General features: G+C 45.5%; 1 pseudogene across 1 annotated transcript; it reads left to right on the top strand.

Moving 5' to 3' along the window:
- Positions 1 to 483: 483 nt before the first annotated feature.
- On the top strand, positions 484 to 5,591 carry LOC308631650 (annotated as a pseudogene). The gene is made up of 4 exons: positions 484 to 529; positions 2,774 to 4,488; positions 4,579 to 4,768; positions 5,551 to 5,591. The product of its transcript is annotated as an uncharacterized misc_RNA (transcript).
- The last annotated feature ends 13,570 nt before the right edge of the window (positions 5,592 to 19,161 follow it).

The following is a 19,161-nucleotide window of genomic DNA, read 5'->3' as shown; positions in this document are numbered from 1 at the left end:
TCCCAAGGAAAAACCTAAGTCCCCCATATATCCATACAAATTAAAAGACCACTTAAATAGCTCATGGGTGACTTAGCTAATGACTTTAGGTGTTCATTCTACATCTTCTTCCATTAGTATTTTCCATCTTTTTTACAGAAATTCTCTGATAATTGTACAGCTGTTCCTTACAGAACTGATATTTACATAATTTTCCTGCTTATTGAGGTACCAAGTAATCCCCACCCCCTAGAAGTCAGAGTAGGTGAGAAATGGGAGGTGATTAAATATGAGACAAGGTTGGAGCAAGTTGTAATTGTTCTCTCCAGCTGCCTATTTCAAAGCAGGTAGAAGGGAAGTGTCCATATCTGAACCTCCTCTTCTATCAATCATAAAGTCCTTGTTGATTCCTAACAACTGGATATCCAGAGTTCAATTTAAGACCTTCCCTTTGAAGAATAATGCAGAGGCTGTCTCTAAAAAGCAGGAATTAAGCTGAATGCCATGGTGGACTTGAGGGTGTGTCTGATTCTGATGTCATCTGTGCCAAGTGAGGTAGTAAGATCCATACTTAGGTACTTAGGATTGCATGTAATTTTTAAACCCAGAGCATTGGAAGCATGTGTATTTCTCTGGTCTCTACCTTGCTCCAGAGGCAACCATCTTCACAAGAAGAACACCTACCTACCATTGATGCTTCCTCATGATACACACAGAACTTTCTTTGGAGATTATAATATATCTGTATATATTAACTCATAGTCTGAAAAAAGAGTTGAAATGGCATTCTGTTAAAAAAATTTTGCTTGGGGTCAGGGATTGTAGCTCATTGGTAAAGCACTTTCCCAGCATGTGTGAAGCCCTGAGTTCAATGCTCAGCACAACATAAAAAGAAATAAAAAATAATAATAAAGATATCATGTGTATCTACAACTGAAAAAAAATTAAAAGTAAAAGCATTGTTTAAAAAAAATTGTTTGGAATGTAATTGTTCTCCCTGTCCCTCTTTCCACTCCCAACAGACTTCTCTCCTATGCACCAGTCTTCAATAGGAGGTACAGTCTCCACTGTGAAGGATGCTCTCACTCTGATTAGGAAAACTCACATGAGAGGCTGAGAATTATAATGACTGGATGCAGCCAACATCAGAGTCCACAATACTAGATGGACAAAATACTAGCAAAGGAAATTATTTAAGAATCATAGTAAAGAATTGAGCATTTAAAAGTGTCTATTATCTATAAGAATCATTATTTCCAAGATTGGTTTTATGTTTGAACACAAAGCCTAAGGCCTGGCCTATAGAAATTAAAACAACAAAAAACAAAACAACAACAAAAGACAAAAACAAACAAAAAACAAAACAACAACAACAACAACAACAACAAAAAACCGTGTGTAGAGTGACCTAAAGTCACCAATACACAAAGTGGGTGGATAACCTTTCAGTTACCATTCAAGGTAACTGAATCAAAGGGAAAATAAGATTTACCATTGCATAAGCATTAAACAGAATCATGTTTTAGGAAATTATTGATATATAATAATACATAATTACTCTTTTCATGCAGAATATAAAAATATATAGTTCTATTGAATTGGTGAAATACATTTTGAAATTTTCAATTTCTTTCATGAGCAGGGCAAACAAAAGGAGATGGAAAGGGGAGAAATGGATGTAAGAAAAAAAAAGGTATGCCAATTGGGGAAGGAAATTTATGTGGAAAATAAAATGGCCTGAAGAAGAAGGAAGGTAGAAGAAACCTGTGCAAAAAGATAGGGAGGGGCCCAGCACAGTGGAGCATGCTCAGCAGCTTGGAAGCTGTGGTAGGAGGACACAAGCTCAAAGCCAGAATCAACAAAAACTGGTGCTAAGCAATTGACTGAGATCCTGTCTGTAAATATAATAGTTTGGGGATGTGGCTCAATGGTTGAGTGCCAGGTACAAAATCAAAAACAAAAAAAGGTAGGGAAGGGAGCCCAATTAGGGCACGTACATTGATTTTAAAACTTCTTTACACTTCATTTACACTTCTTTCTATACACATTGTTTCAAATCACCATTTCACATGCAAATCTATCCAGAATATATTTTAAATGACAATTACAATTAATTTGAGGGCTTTTAGGCTCTTTGTTGCTAAATTTGTTTTATGTATAATTTAATGTTGTTCTTTCAATTACTAAGGACAACTGTGGTTTTTACAAAGCCCAGTGGTCAATTCATGATATAGAAATTGGTAGATGAACTTCAGAAAATAATACTAGGAAAACCAAAAACAGCTACTTATTTTTCAGGATCAAATCAAGCTATGGGGCTAAGGTATTGGAAGAATGTAAAAGTTATAACAAATTGTAACCTCAACAATGATGTCCCTTGCTCATTAAGAAGCTTTAATACTGTGACATAATTTATGTGAATCTTTATTTTTTAAGATTTCCATGTTTTACAGGAGCTTAATATCTAAGCTTTCATCTAAGCATTTTTAGGTCAGCAATTGGTAAACCTTTTTAATTGGCTAATCCCCAAAAATACAAGGGATTTGATTTCAAAGGATCATCCTGGAAAGGCCCAGTACATACAAGATTACTAATGGTCAGTGAAGACCAAATGCACAGTGCTAAAAAATGAAAATTTTGTCAAAATGTGGAATTGGTTAAGGATAAATTATTTTCTATTAGTAATTGCACAAATTACAGCCTGTGGTTCTTTCTTGAAATTGATTTGAAACACCTAAGGGCAGAGAATGTTATGATTCTTAGCACTTCTATGTTCTTTCACTGGTCGGTCAAGGGACTGAGCCCCAAAGAGAAAAGAGCTCTGTCTTCACCGCTTCCTCTTCCTCCCAGTTCCTGGCGCGTCAGCATACCATGAAGGATGACCTGCTACTGGGGCTGACACAGCAGCCGGCGCGGCCACGGAGAAACTCCCAAACCACCCCCCCACCACCCCCCAGGGCGGCGGCGCGAAAGTGGGAGTGACCCTCCTCCTCCTCTCCCAGGACTTCAAACCGAGTCTGCACCACCCCTCCTCCGCCGCCTCTGCCTCCTCCTGCTGTTGCTCCCGCACCTCCTCCCCTCAGGACTCCAGTAAGCGGCAGCAGCAGCAGCTGAGCAGCCAGAAGAGAAAGAGTGCAGCCCTCCCCACCATCCCCTCCCTCTGGACTAGAAGCCGCCGCCGCTCCACTGCCTGGCCCAGTTCAGCCCGCCGCCGCCGCCGCCGCCGCCGCCGCCGCCGCCCGGCACACTCCTCCAGTTGAGGAAGCTCGCCCGGCGCCAGCAGTCGCAGGAGCCACAGCAGTTCAGTCTCCTGCAGCCACAGCACCTACCGCCGCAGGACTTCACTCCGCACAGCGCCCAGCCGACCTGTCCCTGCTCCTGCAGCTCCAGCCTTGGCCGCCTGCAGACCAAGGGCACCGCCACGGAGGAGCGGGCAGCACTCGCAAGACCCCGGCCGCGGGCGAGGGCAGCGCCGCCGAGCCCCCCAACGCGGGCTTGGCCTCCTCGACGCCAATGGTGAACCCCGCGCCGGGCTCTTTGGAGTCCCCCAACCACCCTCTGCTCAAAAGTCCTGGTAACCTTCAGCCTGGCGGGGCGCTGGGCGCGGGCGCCTTCAACAGCCTGCAGAGCCCGGGCCTTCTGCACCCTGACCGGGGCGGGGTGGCCCCCTAGAGACAAAGGGGGAGGTGAGTCCGCATTGCCGCCTCCGTTGCCTGGCTTTGACACCCCCTGGTTGGTGAAGACCGAGTCACCGCCGCCGCAGTACCAGCAGCCTCCGGTGCCCCAGCCCCCGCCGCCCCAGCCGCAGGCACCCGGCTCCTCGGCCACCACCGGCGGCGGCGGCGGTGGCGGCGGCGGCGTCGGTCGCCGCCTCAGCGCTATGCCGCCGCCCAGCCCCGACTTGGAGACCGGCTTCTATCCCGGGCTCCCATCGTCTATAAACCCAGCCTTCTTCCCAAGCTTCTCGCCCATGTCGCCGCATGGCTGCGCTGGGCTCAGTGTGCTGGCGAGCGGCGGCGGCGGCGGTTGCGGCGGCCCGTTGTCGGCGACCGCCATGACCCCCCCTCCCCGCCGCCCGCTACGAATTTACCTCAGCTGCAGCCCCCGCCGCTGCGGCGCAGCAACAGCCGCTGACCCTGAGGTCGCCCTTAAGCCCGCAGCTCCAGCAGCAGCACCAGGTGGCGGCCGCCGCCTTCCTGCAGCAGAGGAACTCTTACAACCACCACCAGCCTCTTCTGAAACAATGCCTTGGAGCAACCACCAGAGCAGTGGCTGGGGCACTGGAAGCATGTCCTGGGGAGCAGTGCTGGCAGAGATCGTCCTAGAACTGGAAACATGGGAATTCCAGGAACCATGAATCAGATATCTCCATTGAAGAAACCATTCTCTGGTCATGTCATAGCACCACCGAAATTTAATGGCTCTACTCCATCACTGACTCCAAAATCTTGGATTGAAGATAATGTGTTCAGAACAGACAACAATAGTAATACACTCTTACCCTTACAGGTGAGATCTAGTTTGCAGTTGTCAGCTTGGGGCTCAGATTCACTCCAAGATAGTTGGTGCATTGCAGCTGGAACATCCAGAAGAGACCAGGATCGAAGCAGAATATATGAAAGTTTAAATATGCACTCTTTGGAAAATTCCCTCATTGAATTTATGAGAGCAGAGCATGATCCCCTCAAGGGTCGATTGAGTTATCCACATTCAGGAACTGACAATCTGTTGATGTTAAATACTGTGGATAAAACCCTGAATAAGATTACTGAGAAACCAGGATCTAATTGTAAAGTCACTTCTTACAAGCAAGGTCTTCAAGCTATTCTCAGAGCCTTCTTGCTACCTTTAAATACATGAAGAAGTTCACCCATCAATAATATATTTTAACATGCATGTATATATTAAAGGTACATATATGTGTATCAAATAGCTAATCCTCATTTTTTGTGTAAAGTCCCTTTTTAAAAATGCTTTATCAAATATATGTTTGCCGCAAATAACTCACTCCCAGGTCAGCATGAGCAAGAAAGAAGAAGCAGAAGAAACCAAAGCAGCAGAAGAAAACAAGCCCTTTATTGTATACAGCAGTCTTTTTACAGTATTGTGAAGAAAGAAGACAGCCTTCCAACAGAATAAATCAGGTCTTTAGGCTAGTTAAACATAGTATACAGAAGTCTTACTTCCTAATCAGAAGTGACCCGCTTCTCATGGCTTAATCTGCTCTTGGCCTGGAGAATACTGAGCTCTGTTCTTTGTTAAGAGCAGACAAAAATTTTCTCAGCACCCTCCTGGCCCACTTGGCAGAACTTGTCCTACCAAGGACAGCAAATACCTCGTTTTCAAGCATGTCCGCTGTTACTTATCTAAGGTACCATTTGCAGGCAGGCCCCATCAAAGACAACAAATATCTCATGTGCACGTATGCTTGCCCCACCTTATCTAGACCTTGATAGGACATCCCCTTTGCAGGCATGAGGGAAGCCATTCTCAAACGTGATTGAGCTACCTCCCTGAATGGGTGTGAGGCGCTCAGACCAGCTGTGTCAGTTTTTTCCCCACCCTTTCCAGGTTTGAGGGCTTGTCTGTGTGGGAGTGTGATTGACCATTGACCTGGAAACCAATCACTGACCCTGACCTTGGAATGCTATCCCCATCGACCTTCATTGGATGGAATTTTCCCCTGAATTTTTTGTTCCCCAATAAAAGCCCACTCTCTGTCGTGCTTCTTCCTCTCTCCTGCTGGTCTCTTGTGTAAACCTTGCTACTGCCAGGTGGCTGGAGGCAGGAGCCAAGATAAGCTGTCTCTGAGCTGGGCAAGAAAAAGGTAAATTGAGTTTTATGTGTCTTTATTTTGATCTCACTAGTTAACTTCTATGTTTGGAACCTCTAGTATGAAGCTAGTGTGCTGGTCGAATGGCAGACAGGCAGGTCCCATCAAGGACAGTAAGCATTATGTTTTCAAGCTCACAATCACATCTGATTCTCTACATAAGTTCATGAAATTTGATGTTGTAAATATAATTTTTATGCAAAAAAAAAAGAGCCTGACTCGGAGGAAAATAGGGGAGCTGGATCTGCATGGGAAAATCTCTAGGGAATCTGGGACCCACTAATTCTGAGGTCAACACAGCCTGGGCCATCAAGTGAATCGAGATGGCTGAAGTCCAGTGGTTCTGATTCCAAATATGGATATTAAAAGTGAACTCCACTAAGATGCCGAAAGTGGCCCAGTCTCTGCCTTGGTTTGGGTCCTTATAGCAGCCTTGTCGCACGCACTCAGCCATGACCTGCTCTGCACTGAGGTGCCAGGTCCTCCTGACACCTGATGGCCACTGATCAATGCCTGTTCTGAGGCATTAGGAGACAGAGAAAGGCCTCAGGCCTGTGACTCTGAGGTATCAACAGAATACCACATGTGTACCTAGCACTGTGCTTGGCTCATGGGAGCAGAGGCAGGCCCTGCATCCTGAATGGACACTGTTACAAAGTAGGAACTGCCCATGTGACAGGAAAGGCACAGTCCTCAAATGGCCCATCACAATCCAGACAGCAGAAGGAAGGTGGAGAGCCCTTCATTCCAGGTACTACCATACTCCATTACACATTGTGTGATGAATATTTGACCTTGCCCCCACTGGATCCTTCTTTATGGGGCCCAGAGGACCCCAGTTCATGGAGATCTGTCACTTGCACAAGGTGACACAATTATAGAAGCCCAGGTTTGATAAGCCACTCAAGACATGTCTCAACTCTCTCAACAAATGTTCTGGCTGGTACAGGCTGTTCACTCAAGTACCCCTGAGGCAGGCAGAATGTACAGCTCTCTCTCCACCTGTCTTTAATTAGAATGACACCACCTATGCCAACCAGACTGTAGACAACTATTGCTTTCAGCACAGTGTGATAAGATTTATTAAATGACATAGCCATGAAAAATCTTCTCATTCAATGGGTTGTTTTAAAACAGGTTGTTTTCTATTCTCAGGAAAGAAAAGGAATCCCTTGCTGGATGGAGCCCTGGATCTATGAGCATGAGCAGTCACCCTTGTCTTTTAATTAGATGAACAGCCTTATTCCAAAATTCCAGCCAACAGCTTCAACAAAGGTCTCCATTGACAGCCACATGAGGGAGTTTCAGAATATTTCAACCTCAGTGTCAGCCATCATGCTGCTAGCAATCAGCAAGGCAGAACTGGACAGAGACAACCTACCCTTGTTGAGTGCTTAGGGGAATATGGCATTCCCGAGACAGCCTTCTCTGGGACTTCTCTCTGTGAATAATTGCTTGACTACAGTGATGGTTTGGCTCTTGCATGAATTGAGATCTCTCTGACTGATTGAGAGCAGCTTCTCTAGGTTGAAGGACAACACTCTGAGAGCATCATTATGGCAGCAGGAGCATGATTCTTTGCAGGTCTACAAAGCAACAGTGAGGGGAAGTACTACTGACTGACATTTTGTACCTCGTGAAGTACAAAAAAGTTGTGAGGTATCTGCATCCTGCCTACCAATCTGAAATAAGTTGTGTTCTGACCTGTAGAGAAACTTCATTTTTAACACTCTCAGCAGAAGCAGCAGTAACAGTGGTGCTGTGAGACCAAAATCAGATACCCAACAGGGAGGTCCATGGGGCATTGCACAACACATGGAAACTCTCTAGGATAAATTTCATGGGGTGATTGGTCTTGTATTTTATTCATAATACATAGGATATAAAGACATATAAATAAACAAAGCTCACATAGTTCATTTTATTAAAGTAATGCTCCCTTGTTATTATGTAACAGAACAGGAAAGCATTCACAGCCCACTCTCTCCATCTCTCTAGTGGGTGGTGAAGGCCCAGTTGTGCCTCCTTGTGGCTTCCTGCTCAACATGACTCTCTTAGTCTCCAAAAAATATCACCAAGGTGGTGAAAGTTTGAGGGCAGTAATGCAATTCCCACCATACTGTGGTCCATATTGGGGAGGCAAGGGTAGTGGCTCTCTCCTTCATTCCTGCCTCCAACAGCCCCCACACCTCTATTCCTGCAATTACGGAACCAACCTCCATGAAGAACATCATGCAAAGAACACCTGGCAACCTTCCCCCTCAGAAGCTCTTTTTAACCACTGTCCTCCTGCCTTTGAGAGTGACTTCACCACTATGTGCAGAGTGATGTGCAGATTGCTCAATCAATCCTGAGTTCAGCGAGGCAGGAGTACCACAGCACTCAGCAGGAGAGGAGCTGAGGTCTTGGGCACTCTGGTTCCATGAGCTTTCATTCCACTCTCCTGCACCTAGGTGTTGGCCAGACCATAAAAGGGAGTTGAGGGTGAACAGAGAACCGTAGATTTTCCCCACAGAGTCTCAGAACTCTGGGTGACCCCAGACACCATTACAGGTACAGAGCCTTCCATTTTTAGTGTTGTTCTTTGGGAAAAATTTTTGTATCCTATTCCTCCCTGTTATCCTTTCACATACTTTGTCAGTCCCACATCTTAACAAACCCAGTCAATCCCCCACCCTCCAAGCACCACATTAAGCCACCAGGACCAGGCCTCCTAGAAAGGTGTACACAACATCACCTATTCCCACTGGCTAGACCAGTCTTATAGAGAGAATGACAGACTAGCTCTATAAGACTCCCATATTCTCTGCCAGTGCTACATGGCCTTGTCACTGAAGCCTAGTCTCCCAACATGTCCTGCCTAGGTTTTCTTCACCTCCTGCCTGGGGCACCAGATGGAGCAGTGCTCCCACTGCTTCCTCTCAGTAAGCAATGTGGGAAAAGGTGGAGGAAGAGGTCTGCTCTATGCCCAACCTAGAGGGAGGGCACCCTTCTCTCTTTCCACTGAGGCACACCCATAGACCCTCAGTTTTCCCTTCATCCCTTCTTTAGCTTCCCTGATTTCTATGGGTAGCAAAAATATAAGGAACAGACTGACACTTGCAAACTCTCCAGTGAGAAAGAGTGGCTGCAAACAATCTCATTGTGGGTGCCATACAACATGCCTGGCACCCTTCTACACCTGCCAGTGGGTTGCTGAATGGACAAGCACCTGGAGCACTGTCCACTCCATTTGTGCAGCCGCACCACTTTGTCTCAGGCTACTGAAGAGGTGCCAATGCAAAGAGAGCCTGTGAGTCTGAATTCCGTGTGCCAGGCTTGCAGGTTCTGCCCTGTCTCCTGTTCATCAGACCACCTGGATTATTGCTGAACTGTTCTGTGACTGCCACAGAAAAATCCACTGGTTCCAAGGTGAGTTTGGGAGCCCAGGCACACAGGAGCCGGGCAGAAGGTTGGTGCTCTATACAGAATGGGCTGGGGGCAGGGGATGATTTCAGTGATGCATTTTTGTTTGTGACTTAAGGCAAGGTGATGCTGGTGGGTTTGTTTGGGGGGTGGCGGAGGTAGCAAGTCCAGTGGGTGTTCAGAGCCCAAATTCAACCAAGCTTGTTATAGGCATGCAGTGTCTCCAGTCTTGGAACTAACCAAAAGATCCTGTCTTCATTTTGGCTCCACACAGGTGGAAGTGTACTGGAGTCCTAGAAAACCTGTGACCTGTGCCTAGGCCTCTGCAGAAAACAGCTGGTTCTGGTTTTCTTTTGCTTTGCACATCTGTGCATTCTCTTGCAGCCTGCTTCCCTAGTCTGCCAGGGGGTATGAACCTGTATCATAATTGGTGTTTTTTATTGTTTTTGTTTTGTTTTGTTTCCTCTCTCTTGTGCGTTTTTGCAGTTGTGTTCTTAAAAACCTAAAAGGCTGTGTTCTCTGGGGAGATTTCTCTAAGGTTTTACATATTTTTTTTTTTTGGCAAGAACACTTATAGATGTGACTTGGGGACATAGAACAGCTCAAGGCCAATGTTTCCCTAAGGCTTTTGAACAGCCTGAGATGGAGTAGGGCAGGGTATTAACCCAATCAACAAATGGGCCAAGTACCTGAACAGACACTTCTCAGAGGAGGATATACAATCAATCAACAAGTACATGAAAAAATACTTATCATCTTTAGAAATCTAAGAAATGCAAATTAAACTACTCTAAGATACCATCTCAGTCCAGTAAGAATGGCAGCCATTATGAAGTCAAACAATAACAAGTGCTGGCAAGGATGTGGGGAAAAAGGTACACTTGTACATTGCTGATGGGACTGTAAATTTGTGCAGCCTATTTGGAAAGCAGTATGGAGATTCCTTGGAAAGCTGGGAATGAAACCATCATTTGACCCAACTATTTTTCTTTTCGGACTATACCCAAAAGACCTAAAAAGAGCATACTACAGGGACACAGCCAAATCAATGTTCATAACAGCACAATTCACAATAGCTAGACTGTGGAACCAACCTAGATGCCCTTCAATAGATGAATGGATAAAACCATGTGGCATTTATACACAATGGAATATTACTCAGCACTAAAAAATAACAAAATCATGGCATTTGCAGGGAAATGGATGGCATTAGAGCAGATTATGCTAAGTGAAGTATTGTCATGAGCAACTAATAATAAAGAAAAGAAAAGAAAAGAAAACTTGCGTGCTGCAAATTCTCAGCATTAAGTGGGCCCTAAGTTCCTCACAAGAATGAATACCAGGGCTGTAGGATTTTTAATCTCCTTTGAGCCCTAATGCATCTTTACATTTTATGGCCCTCAAACCAGCCTGGACTTGATCTTCTGGAGTGCACAAGTATGCACCAAAACTCCCTCCAGGAGGGAAGGAGCCCCAGCCACTCATCCCACCTCCTTACAAAGGGTTTTCTCTACTTGGAGACTTTAGAGATAGAAAAGGCCATTGTGTGCTGCCTCTAGTCATGGGTGATGCACAGAGTTTGGGTTCACAAGATAGTCCAAGCATTCTTTAGTGTGACCAGCTCTCCAGCTTACTAGATACTCTTCCAGAAATGGTCTCCAATCCTTTGGAGGTTTGGGGGATGCACTTTCATTCCTATTGGGAAAGATAGGGATAGGCATTTGTATTAGTTTTTCCTCCTTCTGACCAGAATTCCTAACAAAAACAAGTTACAGAAGAAAAAGTTTATTTTACCTTACAATTTCAGAGGTGTCAGTTCGTGGTCAGCCAGCTCTGTTGCTTTGGTTCTGAGGCAAGGCAGAATATCATGAAGAAATGGTATGCTTGAGAAAACTACTCATCTCATTGCCAGCTGGGTAGCTCTTTTCCATGTTGCTGCAGAGCCTCACTTTCACTCATCAGCTTAGGCTCAGCTGGTTGTGGCTCTCTAAGCAGCTGTCTTGGGGAGAAGCTAGATCTTGGATGCCCATTTGTTGATGAGGTGGCAGGACCTGTTATAGAGCAGGTAGGTAGGATATTTAGAGAGGAGGAGCCTTTTCCAGTTCATGATCAGGGTCACATTCAAGTTCCATCAACACCAAATCACTGTATCCTCCCAAAGATGTGATCACAAGGCTTGTTGATGTAACTGTCCTCTCACAGTATGGACTGGTTCCCTGACACCCCTCCTTTAACCAGGAACCACAGACCCTTTGGACCATACACACACACACACACACACACACACACACACACACACACACACACACAGAGCTTACTCACATGTACACAAAGACACATACCACTCACCTCTCATGTACTTGGCACTGACCATCAGTTCCAGGTACCATGACAAGGGAACATTCCTCTGAAAATGATTTGAAGTTTCTGGCCTTTTGCTCAGCTCAGGTATAGTTCTTCCCATTACATGGAGAAAGAACTGAGTCCTGGCAATGGGGGTTCCCCATGCATGTCCCAGGCTTATTCCACTGAAGAACTTTCACTTCTCCTCAGCAATCTCTTGCCCCCATTCTTCCTGGTCCAGTTTTGCTCAGTACCTCTAGCTGCAAGGAAGGACCTGTCCTCACTGTCGGCAGACCCCAGGACCTTCTGCTCCTAGCATTGAAGAACCACCTATAAATAACATAGCAAGGCCCCTCTCCTTGCACCCAAGCCACCACTCTGCATGAGGCCTGGGAAATCGACCTATGCCTTTACCACAGGCGTCATAGTGGGCACCTGGGGTGAGGGAGGTACATGTACTTTATTTCTCTCTGGTCTCCTTCCTTCTCCATGACCAGGGACCAGTGGAAAACTTGGCGTGCCTCATGTAGGCCATACCCTATCTTACAAATCCCAGCTGCTGTGTCCCTCTTCTGTGTCTCTAGGAGCTGCCTGCACCCCTCACACGGCTGGGCCAACTCATGGTCTCTTGAGGTTGGATCTTATGGGGAGATGGCACGTGGGGAAATTTATTGTACACAATAGCTAACTTGCCTCTGTTTTTGCAGAATTGCTTTAGGGATGAGCTAAGTAAATGATTGTTTCCTTAGCAGTGTGAAGAAAACAGATGCATTCACTTAATGGGGAGCTCTTGGCATTTAGGTGGGGAGGAAAAGACTAATTAAATATTATGGTATGTGTTCAAATGGACCCTGGGGTGCCAAGAGAAAGGGAGGCTTGGTAGCTGTAACTTTCCCTGGTGCCTTTGCTTGCTCTGCAGCCTGACAGAGAATCCCCTAGGTCTTGTCTTAACTTGAGAAGGCAGATACCATCAGTAGCCATATCATGGAGAGCTCACAGCTTGCTGGTACAGTGCTTTATGCTACTTCATTTGCTAATTCATTTTAATTATCCTAAAAACCCTGTGAAAACCAGTCTCATTTTACATTTTGAGACTTGAGGAAGGCAAGGCTTCTTGTTTCAGTCAGCTTTTTCACTGCTATGATGAAAGACCTGACAAGAACAATTTTAGAGGAGGAAAGGTTTTCTGGGGGCTCACAATTTCAGAGGCCCTTGCTCAAGGCTGCAGGTCAAGCAGAATATATTGATGGGAAAATGTGGCTGAGGAAAACAAATGGGAACAATGCACCAGGTAGCAGAGAGTGAAAGAGAGTGAGGGATATCCTTAGTTTAGACAAAAAATAAACCTCAAAGATGCACCCTAATGACCCACTTCTTCTAGCCATGTCCTCCTTCCCTACAGTTAATCCTTATCAGTGGGTTAATGCACTGATTAGATACAAGTCTTATAACCCAATGGATTCCCTCAAAACATTCTTGTGTTTTCTCACACATGAGCTTTTTAGGAAACAACTTATATCAAAACCATAATGATCCCATAGACCCTGGACTCTAGAATCCATGGAAATCACTGAGGGACTCCCCTAGCCTGGTCCCCTGGCTTTCAGAAGGTGCCTTCTCTAGGCCATTGCTGGTGGGTACCAGTGATGAAGCTGAGGAAGGTTCCTAGGAGAGGAAGTGACCCTACGCCTGACCACTCAGTATTGGTGGGCACTAAGAAACATTAGGAAACAGATCTGGGAGTTTGTGATATTTTCCTCAAACACCTGAGGCCAGCACCCTTCTGAGTCTCAGTAGAGTTCTTGATTCAGACTGATGGCTTATCTGATGTTTGGGTGTCCCATGGGATGGAAACCCACAGAGTCATACTGAGGAAGGAACAGGCATATGTGGCAGAAAGGTGTCTCTGTGCTGCTATTGGAGCAGTCATGTGGCCAGGACACCTAGGATGTGGCCCTGCACCCAATATTTGCCTGAACACTGGACAGAAATGCTATGCTATTGAGAAGGGATGAGGAGGCTGGGCTTCAGTGGTGTTGTATATAACTCTCCATGTCCAGGCACAGCCCTCCTCCCCAGTAAACTGGGAACAGAGGGCATTCATTGAGTGCTTAGAATACAAGGGCATAAAGTTGAAGAAGCAGCTGAGTTCCCCACTTTCTTCCCTTCTTAAAAGTGGACAAATTCCACTGGCTTTGTATTCTTTCTATGAGTAACTGTAGGGAAAGACACTTCCTGCAAGGGCTTCATTCTGGGAAAGCACTTGGTTTAGCCCTGGCTCTCCCCAGTTCCATTCCTGGATGTGAAATCTGTGTCTCCAGGCCCATGCGCTGTCTGTGTCATTGTCATCTATTGCTTTCCCCTCACTTCCCCCACCCCCATTCCTTCTCATTTCTTCATTGTTTTTTCTGGGTGAGTGACTTCATGTAACAATAATAGTAACAATCAGCTCAGTGGGAATATGGGAGTGCTGGTGAGGCCTAGGGATTTTCTATTGCTGAGGATGCTATTGGGGAGATGGAAGAAGGGCCTCTTGGATTTCACATGTTTAGTTTGCAGAGGAAGGTGAGAAGTAAAGGAAACACTAAGCAAGGAACTCATTTCATACAAGTCATTTGAGATCAGGGTAGGAAGGGACATTGGGCAGCCAGGCAGGTAGCATGCCCTGGGGACACTCAGGTATTCCTCCTCTCTTTCCCTAAAGGCTGGAGGCTGTGAAGTGAGTGGATCCCTGAGATGTCCATCGTGAGGCACTGGGCAATATAAGTGAGAGTAAAGTCAGGAGGCAGAGAGGTGCTATTATTCCATGGCTCCTCTCTAGCTTGTATTTCTTCCTCAAACATTTTTTTTCTCAGTGCAGCAGATAAAAGACACCAGTTAGGTTTTGGTTTTAGACAGGTGTGGGTTTTCTCCTAGTCCTGGTCACCGCCCTGTCCTTTCTTCTTACTTTCTGAGGAGGAGACTCCATTCCAGACACTTCCTCAGTTGGGAAAACATACCAACAATTTGATAGGGAAATTGGAGGATTCACTGCTGCTATGACAGTTTCAGTCTGGCTTTTGGCCTGGCTTTTGGGCAGCTATAGGTCACCTTTGCAGGACACTCATCCAGCAGTGTCCTCAAGTCTTGACCAAGGAACTCTTCAATCTTCTTTGCTTCCCCAGCCTTACCTGTATCTATAGGGGAGGTAGAGTACATATGGTGATGGGCAGCACCATCCTACTTCAGTGGCTGAGTACTGTTCACTTGTGTCCTCCAGGCCCTAGGAGTCATTGCTTCCTTTCAACCACTCCACCTCCAAGCCTATCTGCCTGGAGGAAGCTGGGGAACTCCGCCCCTTTGTCTAATATGGATTGGAATCTTCTCATGTGGCCCTTCATACTTCTGGGGACTCCAAATTACAGACCTGCTCACCTGTTCCTCCAAGTTGGCCTCCACTGGATTGTTGGGCTTGTAAGATGGCAAATTTTTAGAGTTAATTTATTTGTTATGGAGGTGAGATTGATGTAACATAAATTAACCATTCTATAGTGAATAAATGCAGTGATGTTGATTTTCATGCACACACAGTTGTTCATAGACAACACATCTATGTTGTTCCAAGGGATTCTATTTGCAGCACCTCAAAAAGACATTCTACCCATAATATGGCTGATGACCATTCATCTACCTTCCTGAGGACTTGATATACAACAATTTGCTCTGGATTTTCCTGTTCTGTATATTTCAAACAAATGGGTCTTTTTGCCTGGCTGCTTTCACACAATGCCATTTTTAAGGTTCATTTGTGTTGTAGTATGTTCCAGCATGTCATTCCACTTTAAGTGTCAATGGTATTCCTTTGGATACTGAGTGTGCATTTATTCATTTATTTGTTGATGGACATTTCATTTTTTCCAACTTTTAGTTTTTATGAACAGTGTTGATATGAACATTCCTGTGCAAATACTTTGTTTCCTCTTGTCAGTAATGACATTGCTAGGTAAAATTCTTCATTTGTTGAAGAATTACCGTACTGTTTTCCACATTGGCTGTACCCTTTTACACTTCCAGAAACAGTGTACATGGGTTATAGTATCTCCACATCCTTACAAATCCTTATTAATTTTTAAAATTCTGGCCATGTTGGTGGGTACAAAGTGAAACCTCATGGCAATTTTTGTTTGCCTTTTCGCAGGGATGAGGGATCTGAGCACTTTTCCCTATGTTTCCTGGCCATTTGTGCACCTTCTTTGGAGAAGTCTCTTCAAGTCCTCTGCCTGTGTCTGATTTGGTAGCTTTATTTTTTGCATGGTTTACTTGGCTCTGTTTTGTATCCAAGTATCCTAAAAACACCTTCATCCAGTGATGTCTCTGTCAGTGTCTTGGCCCTGGCTCCTGATGTGGAGGAGGAGGGTTCATCTTATGTCCTCAGTGGGTATCAGACCATTGTGACTGCTGAGAGTCTGTGGACATTCTTGGGATACATAAATTCTCAGGCCATAGGAGTATAAATGTCCCAGAAAAAAATGGCATCAGACCAATTGCAGGAAAGGCTGATGGCTGGGCATCTTCCTGTGAAGTACAGAGAAGGAGGAATGGATCAGGGGCCAGGGACCTGATTCCACCCAGCAGCATGAACTTGGCACCATGGGCTGCTCTTTCTCCCTCATCCTCTGTCCAGACCCTAACAGTGACTATGTAGACCAGTCTAAGTTAATTATTGTAATCACAGCTGTCTGATGTCCCCAGAGGAATATTCATGGGATGGCAGTGCACACAGGCAGTAGCTTCTTTTTTGTATCCTGGCTCTGGAGGCCAGCATGGGGTAGGAAGCCTTTGTGGGTCCAGGAAATTATGATTTCATGGGGGATGGGTGGGAGTAATGGCCTCCATTGATAGGAGGTACATGTCTGGTCTGGGACTCTCAGGAAAAAGATCTCATCCACATTCATTTTGGTAGACACAACTAGAAAAGCCAAGGGCTCACACCAGTCACAACACTACAATGAACATCTAGGCTTGGACATATTCTTCCCTGCATCTCTATTCTTCATGTCATACTCAAAGTTTGGGATCTGAGTTCATGTCTGGTCCTATTTTCATGGTCCAAGGAGGATATACTTTCAGTCTTAATTCTCATGTCAATCACTTGGGAACACCTATCAGAAAGCCCACCCTAGTTTCTACCCTGCCCACCCTCATTCCTCTTGGTCTCTGGGCACTTGGTTCATTCCATGAATAGTCCCACACAGGCCTCACCTGACTCAGACAGAGTAGAATCAGAATTTGAGAAGAAGAGGCTGTGCCATCAATGCAATCATCTCATTCTGCATATGGGGGAACTCAGGCCTAGAGGTAGGTGTTCAGGTGTTTGTTGATATATTCAGTGGGCATTTTCTACCAAGAACGTGACACCATGCCCCCAAATGTCCCTTTCTTAGTACAGTGAGTTTAATACAGAGGAGTTTTCATACTGGGGGTGGTGGGTGCTTAACTTGGGTAAGAGGTGACTCCAGGCCAGGAATTACCCCCAATCTCTCTTCTATCTAGCTGCTTTTCTCACTAATTTCCATCCTTCTCTCTGAGGGTCCAGTAGAACAGGCATCTGGGGAGAAACTGTACTCCATACCAGGTCATCTGCGCTCATTCATGGAGGTTTCCAGTCTGGAAGGATGATGTGGCAGAGCATTGAGAACTGTGCTGTATGTGAAGCCCAATCAGATGGGCCATAGTTCTCTGTGTGAGAAGCCCTAGGTGTGTCAAAAGCTCTATAGTTCATTATGGGAACCTATGGCACTGACTATGTGCTAGAATTGCCACTTGCTCCTTCCTGTTTTCTGGTCCTATGTGTCCCGTTCTGTCCAAGACACTGGTGTCTACAGTGTCTTGGACTTCTGAGGACTGCAGCATTTTGGGAAGAAGGAATTCAAGTCTGAGACCGGGTCTGCATCTATATTGTGAGAGGCCCTCAGGAAGCCTTGTGTCACTCTCCTTAGGGTTTGTGTTGATACTCAGCATGATCACTTTCACTATCTTCAGCTGCCCTGGGTCTTTCTCAGATAGGACAGCCATGTTGTCTCTGCAGGAAGGTGTTTAACAATGGAGGCCCTGCTGAACAGGCTTACCCAGACTGCCTGCATATCATCACCAGGAAAACAGAAGGGAAGGCAAAAATCATTCCCATAGTTGACTCCTGATATTCCTACCAGGGTCTGAGGACATCACAGAGTCACTAGCCCCTAGACCTAACATGGTCAATCCAGGAATATAGCCACCTATCCACTGGTTCTTGGAGGGCAACTGGCCTGTGTATGAGTCGGGATTGTAAGAGGTCAGTAACCATGGATATGTGTGTCTTTTTTTGCCTTTCTGGCCTGGACGCTGCCAGAACAGCCTCTCCCTTTGTAATCAAAATCCATTTTATATCATTTTACTCTTTGTTGTTTCTTTCTGTAGGGCATACATTGGGAGCCTGGGAGGATTGTTAACAGAGGGAAAGAGACTTGGGATACTTTTGAGATGTTTGAGTGTGTACTAGGGCCAAGAACACTACATGTTGTCTCACCTCAGCATCACGAATATTCTACAAATCCAGAGAGGCCCTGAATACCTCAGTCCCACGGGCTCACACATCAGCATTTGGCCAGCCAAACTGAGATTTCTTTTGACTCAGGGCCAGAGTATAAGGGAGAAGCATTCCCCACCATTCTCACCTTTTACCAGAGAGGACACCACTGGTGTGGCCAGGGCAGCTCCTTGAGCTATCTAGCCTAGGCTCCCTTACCATTGAATTTGGATTAGTGAGAGTAGCTTCAGAGGATTGGGATAGTCAAGGAGAATGAACAGAACCACAGTGTGAACAGTGTTGCGTGTATAGGGACTGTGTTGTCATCAGACAAATGCCTTGATAGCCAAGGGATCAAAGGGTAGTACTGGGGCAGAGGCTTTCCTGGGATAGAAAGCAGGGAAGGCCTTGTGCAGGTAAAGAGGACAAGGAGACTGGGCACCTAATGTTACTGGTAGAAATTGGAATCTGGTCTATGTTCTAAGGAGTTGAAGAATAAACACCAAAAACACTGAGATACGCAATCAAGCAAAATATTATTAAAGAGGAGTTTAAGGATTCGAAGTATAAAAAGCTCCCAGTGGAGAATATGGAAGGAGTATAAGTGCCACCAGGGTGTCTTGACATTCCTTCTTTTAAAGGCACATGAGGGGAAATTGATTGACCCCCATGCAACCTGTCCTTGAGATTTTGTTGGTGCTATTGTTCTTCTGGTACTGGAAATTGAACCCAGAGGAACTTAATCATTGAGACACATCTCCAGCCTTTTTATATTTTATTTTAGAGACAGGGTCATCATAAGTTGCTTAGCATCTTACTAAGCTGCTGAGGCTGGCTTTGAACATGTGGTCCTCCTTCCTCAACCTCTCAAGACACTGGCAATCAAAGGCATAGGCCACCACACCTGGTCCTGTTCTAGAGGTTTTAATTGCATGTGCATGTTCAGGCTGAAATAAAAAGATGTCTTTTATATAAAAATAGACTGTCCTTTTAGGAAAAAAATGTTTTTTGATTGACTAGAGCACACCAAATAATGGAACATAACTCCAAGAGT

Source organism: Spermophilus citellus (genome assembly GCF_964194105.1).
Source record: "Spermophilus citellus genome assembly, chromosome: 12".
Lineage (NCBI taxonomy): Eukaryota > Metazoa > Chordata > Mammalia > Rodentia > Sciuridae > Spermophilus > Spermophilus citellus.
Note: the sequence above shows the minus strand (reverse complement) of the source record. Positions and strands in the feature narration are given on the sequence as shown.